General features: G+C 43.0%; 1 non-coding gene across 1 annotated transcript; it reads left to right on the top strand.

Moving 5' to 3' along the window:
- Positions 1 to 5,289: 5,289 nt before the first annotated feature.
- On the top strand, positions 5,290 to 5,415 carry LOC147358423 (U6atac minor spliceosomal RNA). Its single transcript, XR_015142522.1, has one exon. It is a non-coding gene; the product is annotated as a U6atac minor spliceosomal RNA (small nuclear RNA).
- Positions 5,416 to 7,211: the final 1,796 nt, after the last annotated feature.

A 7,211-nucleotide genomic window follows, 5' to 3' on the forward strand; every position in this document is an offset into this window, starting at 1 on the left:
TTACTTTGCTAGGCAGGAGATATTCACACAACATTATAAATCAAGTATACTTCAACTTAAAAAAAAGAAAACATTTTGAGTGTCTCCTATGTGTCAGCCACATTCTAGGCTATGGGGACAGCATGACAGAGTGATTCCTGTCTTCATGGAGCTTACATCCTACTGGGCAAAGATATATAACAAACAAAGAAGAGCAGATCAGAGGGGAGAGTGCTATGCTACAAATAAAGCAGAGAAATATTCTAGAAGTGATGGAGGAAGGTACTTTACTTCGTGGAATCAGAGCAGACCTCTCTGAGAAGAGAGAAGGTGACACTGAAGTTGAAACCCAGAGTAAAACATCATGAGAGCCTCCGAGAAAAGGGCATCCCAGGCACAGGGAGGAGAAGGCAATGGCACCCCACTCCAGTACTCTTGCCTGTAAAATTCCATGGACAGGAGAGCCTGGTGGGCTGCCATCTGTGGGGTCACACAGAGTCGGACACGACTGAAGCGACTTAGCAGGCACAGGGAACAGCTAATGTAAAGGCTGCGAGCTAGGAATGAGCTTAGAGCACACAAGGAGCGCAAAGAAGTCCAGTGTGGCCAGCACACAAGTACATGACCCGCGCTCTAGAAAAGAGGGCGTATGGCAGGCTCCAGGAGAACATGCTCAGATGATCAAGTGAATCCACACCAATGTCTCATTACCTTTGGGGCATCGGGGAATTCTTTGAAAATTTAGTGGAAAACTATGGATCCTAGAAAAATACACACATACTGATTTTTGCTTATAATTTCGGAATATGCATGGACCCTCTGAAGCCCACCCAGAAATGATCTAATTGCAGCATTCAAATTCAAGCCACATTATTCCAAGTTGGTGAGGATGGGGGGCCTGACCATTTTTACTCAAATGCAGGCCATTTCTACTCTGTGTTCCCTACCACGTCGACCGATGCTGTACCAGTCTGAAGGTCTCCTACCCCACCCTCCTATGTTTCCCCTTGCTTTGCACCAGGTCAGACCTACATAGCAGTCGGAAGGCTCTCCCTGCCTAATCCTGCTTCTCTCTCTTTTATGTCTCATAGGCTTTACCACCAAGAATTCTTTTTCTTTTTCAACGTGCCTCTTTTCGGCTGTGCTGGGTCCTCATGCTGTGCATGGGCTTTGTCTAGTTGCGGCAAGCAGCAGTACTCTCCAGTCGCTGTGTGCAGGCTTCTCACTGCGGTGGCTCCTCTTACTGAGGTGAGGACTCCATGGCAGGGGTTTAGTAGTTGTGGCACATAGGCCCAGCTGCCCCAGGGCCTGTGGAATCCTCCTGGACCAGGAATTGAACCTGGGTCCCCTGCACTGGCAGGCAGATTCCCAACCACTGGACCACAAGGGAGGGGCTACCACCAAGAATTCTATCTGGCACTTCTAACTTTGCTTGGTGTCTGTTTCTTAGACACCAACACAACCAATATTGTATTGGGACCAACCAATACAATCAGTACCGGGAATAATAAAAAACAAGAGGTGGTAAGAGGGGGTTGTGGTTCTAGATCACAGAGCTGGCAAGGAAAGCCCCATTCCCCAGTGGTATTTGAGGTATAGATAATCCTGGCACAACGTGGCAACCCAACTGCTAAAGATTTCCCAGCTGGCTACTTAGAAGTACTTCCTAGTGGAGGAGAATGCTTGGGCTGGGATGAAGATTCAGGCTTTTATTCATTATGGAGGAACAGCACATTTAAGGACAATGGAATCAGCTGGTTACTAAGTTGATCTGATGCCCTGCAGAGGGATAATGAGAAACTAAGTATAATTAACAAATTTAAATACTAAGTGTGAAAGACAGTGGTCCTCCTTGGTAGTTCCTGCAGTAGGAGAGTGGATTAAACTGAGAAACAAACCCAGGTTCTGATATTTATAGGCTTCAAAGACAGTGGAGTGCTTAGTCATGGCTGGTCTACTACGCTATATCAGCATCCTGCCCAGAGAACCTTGAACTCTTGAACCTGAGATTGACTCATCTGTACAGATACTCCCAAAGTATGTGGTTCCACTGAATTCCCTGAATCCCCTGAGCCTTCAGAGATGGCTCATCTGTTCCTGTTAAGAACCGGAGCTCTGTCCTTGGAAAGAAATAGTATGGGTGTTTTCCCACTGCAAGAAGACAAGGGTCCTCCTCAGGACTTGCGCTCAGGCCTGTCCTGGCTACCAGGCCAGAAAACAGGGTTAAGTGCCATCCTAATCCCAGTTTAGAACATGATGAGGAAAGAAAGAGACAAATGCCAATGGAGCTGCAAGAATTAAGTAGCATGTACCAGCAGGAGCCAGGGGAGTACCCATGGGATTGGATTTGGAGGGTGCTTGATCAAGGAGTAGGGCTTCCCTGGTAGCTCAGATGGTAAAGTGTCTGCCTACAATGTGGGAGACCTGGGTTCAATCCCCGGATCGAGAAGATCCCCTGGAGAAGGAAATGGCAACCCACTCCAGTACTCTTGCCTGGAAAATTCCATGGATGGAGGAGCCTGGTAGGCTACAGTCCATGGGGTCGCAAAGAGTCAGACACAACTGAGCAACTTCACTGGCACTGACGGGATCAAGGAGTACAGAAGAGAAGAATAGATAAGCAACAGTTCATTTAATTGGGAGTACTCTTTAGGAACATGGATTTAATGCGTTGGCAACAACCCTAGGGTATGCGCAAATTTGCTAGTAGGTAACTCTAAAAAGGGCTTTCCAGGTGGCTCAGTGGTAAAGAATCCTCCTGCCAATGCAGCCGATATGGGTTTGATCCCAGGGTTGGGAAGATCCCCTGGAGAAGGAAATGGCAACCCACTCCAGTATTCTTGTCTGGGAAATCTCATGGACAGAGCAGTCTGGAGGGCTACAGTCCATGAGGTGGCAGAGCCAGACATAACTTAGTGACTAGAAACAAAAACAAAAGAAAACTCTTAAAAATATGGAGAAAACACTAGCCCATGCTGACCAAGTAGTAATGCCTGAGGCACTGTGGAAACCAGTGGGATTAAATGGCTCAAGGAAACAGGCAGTTTGAATTGGATATATTACATGAGGACAGAAGATGCATCAGAAATTTATTTCCATGGAAGGACCTAGAGAAGGTGCTATTCACAATGGCCATCAACAACATGCTGATGGGATAAATATTAGCATCACTAAGACATTCAGTGGTGAGTTTCTTCTATAGGCTAAGGTTGATTATAAGAAATATGTCACAAAACTTGGCTTACTAATAGCAGTGGGAATGATAAGGCCTCAAAGCAATAAAGCCCAGATAATAGTTATTAATCACCAGAAATGAGGGGACCCCACAATTACCACCACAATCAATAAGATTGGAGGGGCAACCAAGGGGGCTCGACCCTCAAGGAGTTGTGGATATAGTTAATAGGACATGGTATTCCTTAGAGACAAAAGAACAGGCAGAAATGTAGGGTACTGCTTAATATATACAATCAAAAGAGGCAAGAATAGATGAGCAAGAGGCTGAGGGTGACTACCTCAACAGAAGTTGTGAATCTAACTCAATGCTTGAACATGAGCCAGTTTTCATACTCAAAACCGGTTGGCTACAGAGGTGGATGGGTCCCCAAAAGGAAATAAAGAGCAACACTATGGCAAGCATATGTTATAATGATTCCTTTGATACTTTCCTAAGAATACCTATCACCTCTTACTCAGATGACTGTGGACTGGGGAAGGAAAACACTCATACATTTTGAGGGTTACTGGACACAGAGTCTAAGATCGGGAGGCCTGAAATAACATCAGAGCCACCTGTTTGAGGTATATATTAGTAGGTTAATAAGCTGACTCTTGGCCAAAGGCCAACTTTACTGTGGGTCTATGGATCACCCATCCAGTGATCATTTTTCTGGGCTCCAAATATTTGATTGGGATTGACATACTCAGCTATTGAATTCTTAACATGAAATCCTTGTTTTATCATAATATTGATAATCATGATAATAGAAAGACTGAGTAAAAGCCCCTAAAATTGTCCTCCTCTCTGAAACTTCAGTTCCCCAAGATAATGAATCAAAAACAAGATCACATTCATGGATAATGGTGATGTTTAATATACCTCTAAGGATCTTAATGATGCGGTCATGGTGGTCTGTCTCAATTTAATTCACCAGTCAGGCCCCTAAAGAAGTCAGACAGATACTCTAGCATGACTGTCATCTATCACATACTCAAACGAGTAGTTTCAATAGTGGTTGTCTTGGTACTTTTGCTAGAGCAGATTAACATGGACTTGGGTAAATGGTATGCAGCCAATGAGTTCTTTCCTATCTCCATCAGAGAAGAGAAATACAAACAATTTACTTTCACATGGAATGGTCAGCAATACACTTTCACAGTATTGTCCTAGGACTATGTTAATTCTCATGTTGTCATGATATAGTCAAAAGAAATCTGGACCATCTAGATATTGTGCAGAATATCACATTGATCCATTCCATCAATGACAGAGCAAGGATTATAAAAGCTGGCTAGCACGCTTGAGGCATTGGTGAAACAACTCACTGCAGATGATGAGAGATAAACCGTAGGAAGATGCAGGGGTATGGCACATTGGTAAAGTTTTCTGGGTCCAAAGATCAGGGACAGGCTGAGAAATACTGTGCAAGGTAAAAGACAAATTGCTGCATTCTTCATCCCTTAGAATGAAGAAGTATAATGTCTCTTGGGCTCTTTGGGATGGGTTTTGGAGGCAGCACACTCCACATCTAGCAATACTACTCCAGCCTGTATCCCAGGAAATCTGAAAGATAGCCTGCTTTGTGTGGGGCCTGGAGCAAGAAAGGAATCTATAGTCCATTAGGCTCTGGACTCAGAACCCAAGTAGCTCTGCCACGTGGAGGATATGATCTGGGAGACTATCTGGTGTCGGAAGTGTCAGTGGTGGGAAAAGATGCAGTAAGGGTCTTAGAGCAAACTCCAGTGGGGGAAACACAACACAAGCTTCTGTGGTCTGGACCAAGGCCATGTCAGTTGCAGCATTTGCTTTCTGAGGAACATATAGATTATTACTGAGCCCTGGGGGACAGGGACATTTGACCCTGGAATATCAAGTAATCTTGAGCTGAGTTCTATCACCAGGGGCTTCTCTGGTGGCTCAGATGGTAAAGAATCTGCCTGCAATGCAGGAGATCCAGTTTTGATCCCTGGGTTGGGAAGATCCCCTGGAGAAAAAAATGGCAACCCACTCCAGTATTCTAGCCTGGGAAATCCCATGGACAGAGGAGCCTGGTGGGTTATAGTCCATGGGGTCACAAAGAATCGGATACAGTGTTGTATGAAAGGAGAGAAGGTTAGCACTCCCCTTGACAAGGATGGAAGAGGCTCTCGGGCCTGACAACACGCATACGGTTAAGGCATTGCCACCTACTTCGTGGCATCTAACCACTGTTTTTTAGAAAACCCGAAAGACTCCACCAGAAAATTACTAGAACTAATCAATGATTATAGTAAAGTTGCAGGATATAAAATCAACACACAGAAATCCCTTGCATTCCTATACACTAATAATGAGAAAACAGAAAGAGAAATTAAGGAAACAATTCCATTCACCATTGCAACGAAAAGAATAAAATACTTAGGAATATATCTACCTAAAGAAACTAAAGACCTATATATAGAAAACTATAAAACACTGGTGAAAGAAATCAAAGAGGACACTAATAGATGGAGAAATATACCATGTTCATGGATTGGAAGAATCAATATAGTGAAAATGAGTATACTACCCAAAGCAATTTATAGATTCAATGCAATCCCTATCAAGCTACCAACAGTATTCTTCACAGAGCTAGAACAAATAATTTCACAATTTGTATGGAAATACAAAAAACTTCGAATAGCCAAAGCGATCTTGAGAAAGAAAAATGGAACTGGAGGAATCAACCTACCTGACTTCAGGCTCTACTACAAAGCCACAGTTATCAAGACAGTATGGTACTGGCACAAAGACAGAAATATAGATCAATGGAACAAAATAGAAAGCCCAGAGATAAATCCACGCACATATGGACACCTTATCTTTGACAAAGGAGGCAAGAATATACAATGGATTAAAGACAATCTCTTTAACAAGAGGTGCTGGGAAATCTGGTCAACCACTTGTAAAAGAATGAAACTAGAACACTTTCTAACCCCATATACAAAAATAAACTCAAAATGGATTAAAGATCTCAACGTAAGACCAGAAACTATAAAACTCCTAGAGGAGAACATAGGCAAAACACTCTCTGACATACATCACAGCAGGATCCTCTATGACCCACCTCCCAGAATATTGGAAATAAAAGCAAAAATAAACAAATGGGACCTAATTAAACTTAAAAGCTTCTGCACATCAAAGGAAACTATTAGCAAGGTGAAAAGACAGCCTTCAGAATGGGAGAAAATAATAGCAAATGAAGCAACCGACAAACAACTAATCTCAAAAATATACAAGCAACTCCTACAGCTCAACTCCAGAAAAATAAATGACCCAATCAAAAAATGGGCCAAAGATCTAAATAGACATTTCTCCAAAGAAGACATACAGATGGCTAACAAACACATGAAAAGATGCTCAACATCACTCATTATCAGAGAAATGCAAATCAAAACCACTATGAGGTACCATTTCACACCAGTCAGAATGGCTGCGATCCAAAAGTCTACAAATAATAAATGCTGGAGAGGGTGTGGAGAAAAGGGAACCCTCTTACACTGTTGGTGGGAATGCAAACTAGTACAGCCACTATGGAGAACAGTGTGGAGATTCCTTAAAAAACTGGAAATAGAACTGCCTTATGATCCAGCAATCCCACTGCTGGGCATACACACTGAGGAAACCAGAAGGGAAAGAGACACGTGTACCCCAATGTTCATCGCAGCACTGTTTATAATAGCCAGGACATGGAAACAACCTAGATGTCCATCAGCAGATGAATGGATAAGAAAGCTGTGGTACATATACACAATGGAGTATTATTCAGCCATTAAAAAGAATACATTTGAATCAGTTCTAATGAGGTGGATGAAACTGGAGCCTATTATACAGAGTGAAGTAAGCCAGAAGGAAAAACACCAATACAGTATACTAACGCATATATATGGAATTTAGAAAGATGGTAATGATAACCCTGTATACGAGACAGCAAAAGAGACACTGATGTATAGAACAGTCTTATGGACTCTGTGGGAGAGGGAGAGGGTGGGAA

This window comes from Bos grunniens, chromosome 15, assembly GCF_055505025.1.
Source record: "Bos grunniens cultivar Pamir isolate PY7600 chromosome 15, Bosgru_T2T1.0, whole genome shotgun sequence".
Taxonomy (NCBI): Eukaryota; Metazoa; Chordata; class Mammalia; order Artiodactyla; family Bovidae; genus Bos; species Bos grunniens.